The sequence below is a fragment of the Symphalangus syndactylus genome, chromosome 23 (genome assembly GCF_028878055.3).
Source record: "Symphalangus syndactylus isolate Jambi chromosome 23, NHGRI_mSymSyn1-v2.1_pri, whole genome shotgun sequence".
Taxonomy (NCBI): Eukaryota; Metazoa; Chordata; class Mammalia; order Primates; family Hylobatidae; genus Symphalangus; species Symphalangus syndactylus.
The window spans coordinates 13,995,722-14,008,313 of NC_072445.2; the positions used below are offsets into that span (position 1 = coordinate 13,995,722).

General features: G+C 43.6%; 1 pseudogene; it reads left to right on the forward strand.

The window, feature by feature from the left end:
* Positions 1–4,028: 4,028 nt before the first annotated feature.
* Positions 4,029–11,206, forward strand: LOC129473772 (tubulin beta chain-like; annotated as a pseudogene).
* Positions 11,207–12,592: the final 1,386 nt, after the last annotated feature.

Consider the following 12,592-nt stretch of genomic DNA (forward strand, 5'->3'; position numbering starts at 1 on the left):
CACAACCCAATCACCTCTACATTTTGGTGAACGTTTCCTATGAGAAGCCTGTAATTTTCTTGTTAAAAAGGTGTTTTTTCTTTCATGTTAATTTTCTAAAATCTGAAGTTGAAAACAAGATACCAATACTAAAACCCATGTATGGTTCCTTGGTATATTTGATTGGATGATACTGATTTTGTTGGGTTTCTAATGTGGCCATATTGCACATGAGGAGAATCATGTCTGTGCTGCTTGTAGGGAGGAGTTGGTCTCACCCCTCCCTGGGAGTGGGATCATCTTCATTTGCAGGTAAGATGTGATGCACTGAAGTGAAGGGAAATAACTGAGGTTATTTCACTGTAACAATTTTCTATAAGCAAGTTCTCCTGGAAGCAAACAAAAACTTATTGAGAGTTACCTTATGACAATTCCATTGTATATGAGCTTCTCAAAAAAAAAAAAAAGTGAACTAGAGTTTTTTAATTTCCATGTGGGGAAAAATATACATAGCTATGGTAATAAACATACAAATCCCAAAATGTATGCATTATAGTCAGTAATTTTTTTTTTAATATTTTAACTTATTTTAGGTTCATGGGCACATGTGCATGTTATATAGGTAAACTTGTGACTTTGGGGTTTTGGGTACAGATTATTCCATCACCTGGATGCTAAACATAGTATATGAGTTGTTTTTTCTTAACCTCTCTCCTCCTACCCTCCCCTTTCTGATAGGCCTAGTATCTGTTGTTCCCCTGTATGTTTCCATGTTATGATTTAGCTCTCACTTATGAGAAGAGGAGGTATTTGGTTTTCTGTTCCTGTGTCAGCTTGCTAAGGATAAAGGCCTCCAGCTCCATCCATGTTCCTGCAAAGGACATGATCTCCTTTTATGGCTACATAGTATTCTATGGTGTAAATGTCCCACATTTTATTTATCTAGCCTATGACTGATGGGCATTTAGGTTGATTCCGTGTCTTTGCTATAGTGAATTTTACTGCAATGAACATACATGTGCATGTGTCTTTATGGTAGAACAATGTATATTCCTTTGAGTATACAGCCAGTAATGGGATTGCTGGGTCAAGTGGTAGTTCTGTCCTCAGTTCTTCGAGGAACCACCATACCACTTTCCACAATGGTTGAACTAATTTACACTCCCACCAGCAGTGTATAAGCAGTCCCTTTTCTCTGCAACCTCACCAGCATCTGTTATTTTTTGACTTTTTAATAATAGCCATGCTGAAGGCTGGGTGCAGTGGCTCACGCCTGTAACCCCAGCACTTTGAGAGGCCGAGGCAGGTGGATCACCTGAGGTCAGGAGTTCAAGACCAGCCTGGCCAACATGGTGAAACCCCGTCTCTACTAAAAATACAAAAATTGGCTGGGCATGGTGGCACATGCCTGTAATCCCAACCACTTGGGAGGCTGAGGCATGAGAATTGCTTAAATCCAGGAGGCAGAGGCTGCAGTGAGCTGAGATCATGCCGCTGCACTCCAGCCTGGGCGACAGAGACCCTGTCACCAAAAAAAAAAAAAAAAAAGCCATTTTGACTGGTGTGAGATGGTATCTCATTGTGGTTTTGATTTGCATTTCTCTAATGATCAGTGATACGGAGTTTTTCATATGCTTGTTGGCTTCATGTATGTCTTTTGAGAAGTGTTCTTTCCTTCGCCCACTTATTAATGGGATTGTTTGCTGTTTGGTTGTATGTTTAAGTTCCTTGTAGATTCTGGATATTAGATCTTCGTCAGATGCATACTTTGCAAATATTTTCTCCCATTCTATAGGTTGCCTGCTTACTCTGTTGACAGTTTCTTTTGCTGTGCAGAGGTTCTTTAATTAGGACCCACTTCTCGATTTTTGCTTTTGTTGTAATTGCTTTGGCATTTTGTCATGAAATCTTTGCCCATTCCTATGTCCAAGGTGGTATCTCCTAGGTTATCTCACAGAGTTTTTATAGCTTTATGTTTCACATTTAGGTCTGTAATCCATCTTGAGTTTTTATATATGGAGTTGATTTTTATATATGGTGTAGGGAAGGAGGTTCGGTTTCGATTTTCTGCATGTGGCCAGCCAGTTATCCCAGCATCATTTATTGAACAGGAAGTCCTTTCACCATTGCTTGTTTTTGTCAGTTTTGTCAAAGATAAGATGGTTGTAGGTGTGTGGCCTTATTTCTGGGCTCTATATTCCATTCCATTGGTCTATGTGTCCATTTTTGTACCAGTACCATGCTGTTTTGGTTACTGTAGCCCCTTGGCATAGTTTGAAGTCAGATAGCATGATGCTTTCAGCGTTGTCCTTTTTGCTTAGGACTGCCTTGACTATTCAGGCTCTTTTTGGTTCCATACGAATTTTATAATAGTTTTTTCTAGTTTTGTCAAGAATGTCATTGGTAGATTTATAATAGTATCAAATCTTTAAATTGCTTTGGGCAGTATGGCCATTTTAACAATATGGATTCTTTCTGTCCCTGAGCATGTTCTTCAATTTGTGTCATCTGATTTCTTTGAACAGTGTTTTGTGGTTCTCCATTGTAGAGCTCTTTCACCTCCCTGGCTAGCTGTCTTCCTAGGTATTTTATTCTCCTTGTAGCAATTGCGAACAGGATTTCATTCCTGATTTGGTTCTTGGCTTGGGTGTTATCAGAGTAACTGAATGCCGCTGATTTCTGTACATTGATATTATATCCCAAAACTTTAAAGTTGTTTATGTGCTCAAGGAGTTTTTGGGCTGAAACTGTGGGGTTTTCTAGATACAGAATATCATCTGCATATGGGGATAATTTGACGTTCTCTCTTCCTATTATATTTGGATGCCTTTTATCTTGCCTGATTGCCCTGGCCAGGGCTTCCAATATTTTATATACTTGCAAATGTTGAGATAAATGTCAAAATACTTCAGCCTTGTACTACGTATGTATATGCAAAATTTTGTGTGGTTATTTTGCTCATTATTAAAAGCCTGTGGCTTTATTATTTTATGGTTTGGAGGACTTAACTCTTATTTGTGGATTTTATATGTCTTTTCAAATTTTTGCCAAAAGTTCTGTTATTGTTTAAGGAGATTAGTCAGGACATTGAAATATTAAAATGTTTTTAGAAATTAAGAGAAAAATGTACAAGAATAAAGTCTTAAAAATACTCTATTTTTTGAGAGTCTTGCTCTGTCAACCCAGGCTGGAGTGCAGTGGTGCTATCTTGGCTCACTGCAACCTCTGCACCTCCTGCGTTCAAGCAATTCTTCTGCCTCAGCCTCCCGAGTAGCTGGGATTACAGGCATGCACAGCCATGCCTGGCTAATAAGCCACCATGCCCAGCCTAAAAATACTTTTTAAATCTTGCAATGGAGATGCTTGGAATATTAGGGTAACATAAATCTGATTTTCCATTTGACAATGACTTAAACACTGAATATTGGCACTAAACTTTTAAGAACAATTATTATATTGAATAAAAAAAGAAATATCAGTTTAATTAGCTGTCTGTCCACTTCATTTTTACCTTTTAGGACTCAGCTTCCTCACCTGCAAATTGAAAATCTTGTCTAAGATTTCTAAGGCCAGAAGGAAACAAGGGTCTGTTTTTAACAATTCTTTAATGTCTCAGAAAACCCAGGTTCTCAAAGTCAATCATGTAACCGCTTTATCTTTACTAGCTATAGGTCACTAGTTCTCAAAGTTGGCTGAACACTGAAGTCACTTGGGGAGTCTTAAGCCAGAATCCAGGAGTGAGATCTGGACATTAGCCAGAAGGTTTAATTGGCTTTGGGTGTGGCCCTTACATTGGGAGCTTCAGGAGTGCTCCAAGTGATTCAAATGTGTAGCAAAATTTGAGAACCACAAGTGTAGGTCATGTGTTAAAATCATCTAGGTTGCTTCTTAAAGGTACAGCTGCTTTCTCCCTCTCAAACTTCCTGCCACTGTGTTCTCACCTTGCTGTTCCAGCCTCTGGGGCACATTCCAGCCTTCCAACCTGCGACCAGCAGAGAAAAAAATTACATGTTTTCTTGCCCCATAGACACCTTGAGGTGAACAAAAAATTAAATTTTAACCATGAGGGAAATCGTGCATATCCAGGCCAGTCACTGTGGCAACCAGATCAGTACCAAATTCTGGGAAGTGATCCGTGATGAACATGGCATTGGCCCATCACCTACCATGGGGACAGTGACCTGCAGCTGGACTGCATCTCTTTGTATTACAATGAAGCCACAGGTGGCAAATACGTTCTTTGTGCCATCCTGGTGGATCTAGAACCTGGGACCATGGACTGTGTTTGCTGAGGTCCGTTTGGCCAGATCTTTAGATGAGACAACTTTGTTTCTGGTCAGTCTGGGGCTGGCAACAACTGGGCCAAAAGGTCACTACACAGAAGGGGCTGAGCTGGTTGATTCTGTCCTGGATGTGGTACTGTAGCGGGAAATCAGAACTGGAGAGACCGATAGGGTTACAGGAGGATTTATTAAGGTGTACAATGGCTCAGGGGACTCCCATCCAGAAAGTCTGAGCCCCGAACAAAGACAGACAGACCCTTTTGAGTGTTTGAGGCGAGAAAAATGTGAAGCAGGAAGCGGGCTTACAGAAGCAAGAACAAAAGTAGTTAATCATCATGTGACAGGTCTTACATCTTAGAAAATGAAAACATGTTTTGCAGCTCATGCTTATCTGTGTTGTGACCTTGCAGCTGCTCAGCGAGAAAAACAGGAACTTACAGAACTTACAAAATAAGCAAAGCAGAGATATGGTCAATGTTTCAGAGAGAGGCAGTTAATATTCTTTAACTTCAACTTTGGTTGGTGGGTTGGGGGAGGGGGGATGCTGGTCACCAAAAACCTATTTCAGCCTAACTTTAAACAGCAATTTTAGGTAATCATAATAATTTTCTCTATTTCATTCCCCTCTTTGGTGCCTTTTATAAATGGATTTTAATAGAAGGCACCACTATCATTTGTTTCTTCCTGGGTTGGCACATATTTCTCCTTGGGTAGAGGCTGATATTTAGTTAAGGCCATTATTTGGGTGGTAGTATGTCTGGCCACAATTGCTTCTGTAGTTAACTGTATACTTCCGATTAGAAGAGGCAGAAGACAAGGGAGAGTTAGGCATCTGCCAAGGATAAGGATAAACCCTCCTATTAAGGTTTTAAATCCATCAAAAGATGAAAACCATCCTCTGAAAAGGGAGTCTGGAGACCAACCTTTCCAGGTTTGGACTGGAACATGAGCTAATTTCTGCATCCCAGCAGTTATTTCCATGACAGCTTGTCCATTATCATCAATTTCTAGACAGCAATTTAAGTTAAACTTCCCACATACTCCTCCTTCTGAGGCCAGGAGGTACTTTAGTGCTAAACTGTTTTGATAAAGGGCATTTCTCATCTGTGTGGCTTGCATGGCCAGCAAATTCAAGGCCCTTGATGTTTCATTGGTTATAACTTCAAGAACAGCCTGTAACCATATGATAAAATTTATCACATAAATGGGGGTACAGTAGCCCCATGTTTCATCCTCTGCCCAGATGGCTGGGTCATAATACTTAATTCTCTCAGGAGGTCATTCATTTTTTCAGTCTCCTATATCTATATCGTTTATGTTTGTGTCCTTTTTTGTGGTTATGCTTTTCTTAGCTTTTTAAAAAATACATAGCTCCATGGGCATGTAATGTGGCAAAGGCATGGAGTCAGTATAAATATTGACCACTTTTCCTTTGGCTAACAGCAGGGCCCTTGTTAAAGCTATCAGTTCTGCTTTTTGAGCTGAAGTCCTGGAAGGTAGAGGCTGTGCCTCTACCACTGAATCCCATGTCAGTACTGTATACGCAGCTCACCGGACCCCTTCTGAGACAAATCTGCTTCCATCCATGAAGTACTCAACATCTGGGCCACCAAGGGGCTGGTCTTTTAAGTCTCTTCAGTTGGAGAATACTTCATCTACTATGCCCACACAGTAATGCTGAGGTAGGGGGTCTTTTGGTCTATGGGCAGCAGAGTAGCTAGGTTTAGTGTATTTACAGTCTCTGTCATTATGTGAGGATTTTCACATAATGGTCCTTGATATCTAGTCATTCTTGGGTTTGATGATACCTAATGATGTTCTCTCTGATCCATTAAGGTGATAACTGTGTGTAGCACTTGAATAATCAATTTTTGTCCTAGGGCCAATTTGTTAGCCTCTTGTGCCAGCAAAGCTGTGGTGGCTAAAGCTTTGAAACAAGGAGGCCAGCCTAGTGCCAATGGGTCTAGTTGTTTAGATAAGTATGCCACAGGTCGATGCCATGACTGCATAATTTGAGTTAGGACCCCTATAGCCATTCCTTTCCATTCATGGACATACAGAAAGAAGCGCTTGGTTTGATCTGGCAGTCTTAACCCTGGGGACTGAATCAAGGCCTTTTTGATTTTCTTAAAAGCCTTTTTTGGTCAGCCTCCCAAAGGAGGGCTCCCCTTTTCCCCCACTTTGTGGCTTTATATAGGGGTTTTGCCATAAGTGAGAAGTTTGGAATCCAAATGGAGCAAAAACCTGCTGCTCTTAAAAATTTGTTTGATGCTGGGTGGTTGGGATGGGAAGTCACACAGCCCGCTTTCATTCGCTGCCAAGTTCATGTTTCCCATGACTTATTTCAAAACCTAGATATTTGACTCCTTCTGAACAGATTTGTGCCTTTTTCTTAGATACTTTATATTCTGCTTTCCACAAAATGTGGAGGAGTTTCTTGGTGCCCTGTAGGCAGTCCACTCAAGTTGGGGCTGCAAATAGGAGATTGTCTATGCACTGCAGCAGGATGCATTTGTCATTAGGTGGGACAAAAGCTGAGATCTGATGCCAGCACTTCTTCAAAGATCGTAGGGGAATTCTTGAACCCCTGTGGGAGCCTTGTCCAAGTGTGCTGTGTTTCATCCCAATGAAATGAAAAGATAGGCTGGCTTATTGGTGCTAGCTGGAGACAAAAGAATGTATTTTTTTTTAGGTCTAAGCTACTGTACCCCCATTTATGTGATAAATTTTATCATATGGTTACAGGCTGTTCTTGAAGTTATAACCAATGAAACATCAAGGGCCTTTGGGAGTGTGAGGGTTAACACCACAGCCTTTGGCTGACTGAAGTTTAAGGACATGTTTTCTTATGGCCTGAAGGAAATTTATGCCTGTAGTTTTTGGAGTAAGTCTCTTTCTAGCAAGGGGACTGGGCATTTTGGGAGGTATAGAAATTCATGCTGACTTCCCACCCTCCAGTAATGCACCTCCTTGACAGAAAGGCCTATTTTTCAGTGATTCCGGTTGCCCCAATAATAGTTGTATACTTCTTGGACAGTGCCCCTATGGGTCAGGCCACTACTGAGTGTTCAGCTCCTGTATCTACCATAAAGTCCATCTGTTGGTCTCCTACCTCTACTGAGACCATAGGCTCCTCTGGGGGCCTGAAGAGATGGAGCCTGGTCTGCCTCAGTCCTCATAGCCTGCAGCCTTTGCTAGGCTGATCAGGTCAGCATCTGGTTTTGGAACACAATGGCTGGCAGCTGGTGGCTCTAGCCAAATTCCCTGTTCACAGCTATTTCCTTTATCTTTTTCTGGACATTCATCCTTCTGGTGTCCTTTTTGCATAGTGCACATTGATCCCTCTCCAGCCTAATCCAGCCTTCAAATCTTGGTCTAGCCTGACCTCTTCCATGACCATGACTGTGGCCCCTCACAACGCCAGTCTCTCTTTCAACCAGGGCTGCCACCAATAGCTCGGACTTTTTCTTAAGCCTCTGCTCAGCTTCCTTTTCCTCTTGCTCACAGTTGACATACACCTCGGTAGCCACCTCTATAAGCTCAGTAGCATTTATGCCTGCGAAACCTTCCAGTTTTTGAAGGTTAATGTCACCTTGTACCTGGACAACAAATGAGGTACTCACCATGTACTGATTTTCAACAGCCTCCGGATCAAATAGAGTATAGAGCTAGTATGCCTTACAGAGCCTCTTGTAGAACTGACTTGGGCTTTCATTAGCTTTTTGTAGGACCTCTGAAATCTTTCCTATTGTCATGGCCTTCTTCCCACCGGCTTTCATTCCATTTAAGAGTGCTTCTCGGTTCCTTTTCAGGTGTTGGAGCTCCCCTGCCTCATTTGGGTCCCAGTTAGTATCTGTCTCTGGGAACCACTCCTGGGCATAACACCGGACATCATTTGTGCCGTCTGGCACATTGTTCTCTAACCACTGGAGAGCTGCTTGGGTCACTCTCCAGTGCTCTTCTGTATTAAGCAGTGTCAGAAGGAGCTGCTGGCAGTCTGGCCAGGTGGGGTTATGAGTCAGAAAAATGGACCTCATCAAGTCTATGAGAGCCTGGGGCTTCTCTGTATGGGAGGGAGGATGTTGTTTCCAATTTAGGTTGTCTGTCATAGAGAAGGGCTGGTAGATGAAAATCCATGGTCTTCCCCCAACCTGGCCTTGCTCATTGTAAGTTTGTGCTCAAGTCTCACAGAGGGGCATTTGTAAGGCTTGGGTGTGGCCAGACTGGAGGTGGCTTGCTACATCGCCTTGCTTTTCCTCTTTAGCTTTCTTGGGCAGGGGTTCAGGCTCTCCCCTGTGGGGAGATGCTTGAGACTTGCTTTCCTCTGAGCCTGATTCCTCAAGGGCCATTTGCTGTGTACCCTGTCCTAGCCCTGACAAGGACAGGTATATTGGAACACAACGGGGAGGAAACTCTTTCCTCTGGGAGGTGCTTGTAGGACTGGCTTTTCCTGGCTCTCCTGTTACTTTTTCTTTTCCTCTGAGGTCCCTGTCATAATTGGCTTTTCTACCACCTTAAGCTCAGCCCAGGCCACCAAGGCTTTACAATAGTTTGCCAAACAAGGCTGTAGAGACATTTGGGGCAAGTCTGGACCACGTTTAACCAGGAGTCAATGTATGTAAATTGATCTGGATGCCAAGGCTGTCCTTGACCCCACTTACCACCCAAATACATGGCCAATTGCTTCCCTATCTATTGTTCCTTCAGCTGGCCACCCTGTATTAAAAGAAGGCCCTTCTAATTCACAGAGTTCTCAACCTTTTGGGGTCAGTTTAACTCCATAATCTCCTCCAAAACCTTTCTTAAAATTCTTTAACATACACTCCAATGGAGTGCGTTTTGACAATTTTCCTCCCATTCCTCCCTTTACGATGCACACTCACTCAGCCTTTTGTGCTGGCCTGACCAGACTGGTTCCTATTATGGGAGTTTCAGGCACCACTTAGCTAGGAGAGTACCTTATTCCTGTTACAACTGCTGCAGTCATAAGGCAGCTCCTATCAACCATATGTGGATCACCCTAGGCCTGGTCAGTCACACACTTGTTTTGGAGCACAATGTCAACACTAAGAGATCTGTGCCTCCCCACATCATGCCCCGCATTGGTCCCTCCTGGAACTGTCTCTTTCACACACTTTCACACACCTCCTCACTCCCCAGTACCTGTTCCTTAATTAGGGTGGTGAGCCACTCTCACCACCTTCAGTTTTAGTTTCCTTTCCTAAGTCAACTTAGCGAGTCTCTCACATCCTGTGTCGGTGGGGGTATAAGCTTCATCCAAATTGGTGAGCCACCTTCTCTGCCCTCAGCCCCTCTGGGCCAAACTAGTAGTTACACCCTGGGAGGCAATCAGTCTCCCCTTCCGTCTTTATGGGAGGGGTCCTGTCTTGGGGCCCCAAACCTTACTGTGGTTCTGAAGAATGCATGCTGCTCCTGGAATCATCCTGCAGCCCCTATTCTGGTTCTGTTGCACTGTCAGGGAAGGGCACCGGGATGTGGGAGAGCCAATCTCCTCTCTGGGCTGAAGTTCTCCCATTGGTGCCTAGGGTCTTGTGTCTCCCCCAGCCCGGGCTCTAATCCCACAGGCAAAGGAGACAAAATCTGCCATCTCCAATCCTGGACGAGCCCCCAGAAAATGTATCAGGAAATCAGAACTGGAGAGACCGATAGGGTTACAGGAGGATTAAGGTGTACACCAGCTCAGTGGACTCGCATCCAGAAAGTCCCAGCCCTGAACAAAGAGGGACAGGCCCTTTTAAGCATCTCGAGGCAGGAAAAACGTGAAGCAGAAAGTGGGCTTACAGAAGTGAGAACAAAAGCCATTAATCATGTGACAGGTCTTAAATCTTAGAAAAGGAAAACATGTTTGGCAGCTCGCACTTATCTGTCTTGTGACCTTGCACTACGCAGCAAGAAAAACAGGAAATTACAGAGCTTACAAAATATGCAGAGCAGAGATATGGTTAATGTTTCACAGAGAAGCAGTTAATATTCTTTAACTTCAACTTCGGGGGTGGGGGGTCTTGTTATCAAAAGCCTATTTCAGCTTAAACAGCAATTCTAGGCAATCATAATAATTTTCTTTTCTTTATCTCTTTCAGTATGGAAGTAGGCAGAGAATTGTGACTGCCTGCAGGTCTTCTAGGTGACCCACTCACTGGGCAGGGGCACAGGCTCTGGAATGGGCGCTCTCATTAGCAAGATCTGCAAGGAGTACCCTGATTACATTGTGAACATCTTCAGTGTAGTGGCTTCACCCAAAGTGACACAAAGATTGAGCCCTCAGTGCCACCCTCTCTGTCCATCAGTTGGTAGAGAACACTGATGAGACATATTCCATTGATAATGAAGCCCTGTATAACATCTGCTCCTGCACTCTGAAGTGGACCACACCAACCTACAGGGATATGAACACCCTCGTCTCAGCCACCATGAACAGTGTCATCACCTGCCTCTGCTTCCCTGGCTAGCTCAATGACGGCCTCCACAAGTTGGCAGTCAACATGGTCCCCTTCCCACATCTCCATTTCTTTATGCCTGGCTCTTCCCCTCTCACCAGCAGGAAGCCAGCAGTATTGAGCTCTCACAGTGTCTGAATTCACCCAACATGTCTTCAATACCAAGAACATGATGGTGGCCTGTGAACCCCACCATGGCTGATACTTCACCATGGCTGCTGTCTTCAGTGGTCAGATATCCATGAAGGAGGTCAATGAGGAAATGCTGAACATGCAAAATAAGAACAGCAGCTACTTTGTGGAATGGATCTCCAACAACATCAAGAACAGTCTGACGTCCCATCTCGTGGCCTGAAAATGTCATTCACTGGCATTGTCAACAACACAGTCATCCAGAAGCTCTTCAAGTACATCACAGATCAGAGAAAGGGATCAAGTGGGGAAAAGAGACCATCCTTGGTCCCTAAGCCTCCAGAAATGTCCTAATCCCCACCTTTTCTTACCCCTGAAAAAGAATTAACATCCCTGACTATGTGCAACGGTGTATACTGCCACATCAGTGTTTGAATCAATCCCCAGAGGAGAGGGGAACCCTCCTCCATCTTTTCTGCAACATCTCATATCTTCCTTTTGCTGTTGCTTCCCCTACCCCTACACTTGGTTTTGTTCTATCCTACATTTGAGATTTCTGTAATGTGTTAAACTTGCTGTTTTTCATATTGAAAAGATGACATTGCCCCAATAGCCAAAAATGGGATTTCTTAAAAAAAATAGGTGCGGCTATCCTCTCAGAGACTCAGATTCAGATTCAATGGGTGTGGAATGGAGTCCCCAAATCCACCTTTTAAACAAGTTCCTCCAGCTCTTGGGGCAGCGGATCTCAGAACCACACTTTGAGAAGCATTGTTTTGTTGCCAATCTTTGGGCATTCCTTTAAGGCTGGTTTCATTTAACTTGCACTATAAGGAACAGATTCTCTAGATTAGGATCCAGCATTGGGAAACTGGGAGGGTGAAGTGCATAAGGAGCCAAGAGGCTCTTCCTTCCAAATATTACGAATTGAGGTTTGCTTGAGAAATCAAGACAGTTTTAAGATAACAGGCTTAGGAGAAAGAATCCTTTCAAACACATGAAATCCTCTGTAAAAGAGACACTCAGGTCTGAACTGTTTAGATATGACCACAGGAGACCAGGCTCAGACCAGGGTGTCTAGGGCTCTAGCTTCCTGTTTCTTCATAATCCTGAGTTCTTATACATTTGAATATAAGTAAGATGCTCAGTAACATCTTGCCGTAAAGTCTCTAGTGCAGTGTCCTTGACTCATATCAGGATACTCAGCGGGTTATGTCCTCCTGCTGGTCTGGTCCAATATAATCACCCAGTGCCCTTCTGTGTCATCCAGGGCACTCATTCCATCCAGGCCCTCTAAATAATGGTAGAGAGGGCCAAAGGTCTGTGGTTGCGTGTAGCAGACACTGCTGGTACCCTGCCCAGGCTTCTTCGGCCCCTTCTATTTCAGGGCATGCTGGCCTGACTCCTGTTCACCAGCACCTGCTTCTTAGCCTGAGGACTTCCTCTATCCTACAACAGTTGATTAACACATACACTAGGAGTCCTCAACTAATGACTGATGGGAGTTGGTGTTGGCTCCCTTGCCTCTTGGGTGGGATAACTCTAAAGCTTGTTTCCTACTGTGGCTCCCAGAATCCTTCAACAGGAATAAGCTTCAGGAGCTACAGTGGTGAGTAAGGTAGCCTTTGTTGGATGCTCCCTTTCTTGTCTCACTCCCCAACCAGTTTCTTGGGATCACATCCAAAATAAACTACATGCACTCAGATCTTAGTCTGAGTTCCTTCACAAAAAGATGCTAAG